Source organism: Lepisma saccharinum, chromosome 23, assembly GCF_977018435.1.
Source record: "Lepisma saccharinum chromosome 23, izLepSacc3.1, whole genome shotgun sequence".
NCBI classification, from domain to species: Eukaryota; Metazoa; Arthropoda; class Insecta; order Zygentoma; family Lepismatidae; genus Lepisma; species Lepisma saccharinum.
Window position 1 is genome coordinate 60,785,213 of NC_139251.1, and position 1,574 is coordinate 60,786,786.

Genomic DNA, 1,574 nt, shown 5'->3' on the forward strand with positions numbered 1-1,574 from the left:
ATTCTCATTTTCGCGACTAGCCAAAAGAGGAAGAAAAGCGACGCTAAATAACAAAATTAAAATACAGAAAACGGCGAGCACAGAAAATGCGACTGCGTTAATGAATAAACTTTTACGTTCCCTTTTTAAAAAATCAAAAAGCAATCTGTTAAATTTTAACGTAGCCTATATTGTAAATTTTGCTGTAAAGTATGATTGACTTGGTTTATTTTAGATCGCATTTCTGCATCTTTTGGCTAATCGCGAAGAGGTAGCTTCTGACAATGTACGAAATTCTAGGTTCGAATGCCACTAATAAGCGACCTCGGCTCTTCCCTTTAGAAGCTGTCCTGTCAGTTGTCATTCGCACAAACCACATTTCCTCGATTGCGCTTAACAACACACCTCCTATCACAGTCAGGGTTGGCAAGGTAAGTTACTCGTTACGTTTTTTACATAAATTACGCGTAATTTACTAATAGTTTACTTAGTGTAGAAAACCAGTTTTTTACGGAGATGCAAAAAAACTAATTTTCTTTTGTTAATTAGCTAAGGCGCGTTGCAAAATGATAAGAACGAATCAAAAAGTAAGAGTGACACATGTACTAAGTTACAGGCACAGGCACACAGCACATTACAATGCTCACCTAATGTACAGAAAGAGAAAACGTGTTGACCAGAAGTCATGTGCAGGCAAGGAGAAGGTACAAAGCAACGAACCTTAAAAGTGACCATGTTGACTGTTGCAAAATGTTAAGAACGGCATCCCAGACCTGCCTCAATAGTCAATACACGAACCATGGCAGTACGCCATTGTGAAGACCCGATCACACACGCTATCCACCAGTGTTTTCAATAGATTAGCATCAAGGGCATCCCATGCAGCAACGATAGCTTTCCTCAGGTCATGAACGTTGTTGTACTGGGTTCCATTGGCGCACACTGAACGGCACAGACGACCCCACAGGTTTTCCATGGGGTTAATGTCAGGGGAAATCGCAGGCCAATCAATGACATGCACATTCCTGTCGAGAAACCAGAAGATAGCGAACTCAGCAGTGTGTATAGTGGTATTGTCTTGCTGTAAACGCCACTGATTGCCACCAATGCCATTGTCAAATGGCAATAGATTGTCCGTTAGGGCATTTTGGTATCCGAGCGCATTCATACGGCCTGTGGGAAAGGCGAGATTAGTTTTCCCATGATAACCAAATCCACCCCACACCATTACAGACTGTCCTCCTTGTTGTCTCTTGGAGAAGATCTTTTCCTCTTTGCGGAGATCATGCCAAGGTTTGTGCACTCTGTTCTTATCATTTTGCAACGCTCTTTTGATTTCGACCTTGCCTGTTACACATACACATCTCCCTGAACAGTACCACGTTTCTTATAACATGCTTTTCTCTCTCTGTCAGTTTGCATCACTTTCGTTTCCTGTTTCATTTTCGTTCCCACGATATGTTAAATTCCATACCGTTCTTATCATTTTGCAACACACCTTACTTTAATGATATTTCATTTTGAACTTTAATTTTCTTACATATTTGAGCATAAATGCATTATTTTCTGAAGATTGTTTATGCAGCCACCTCACG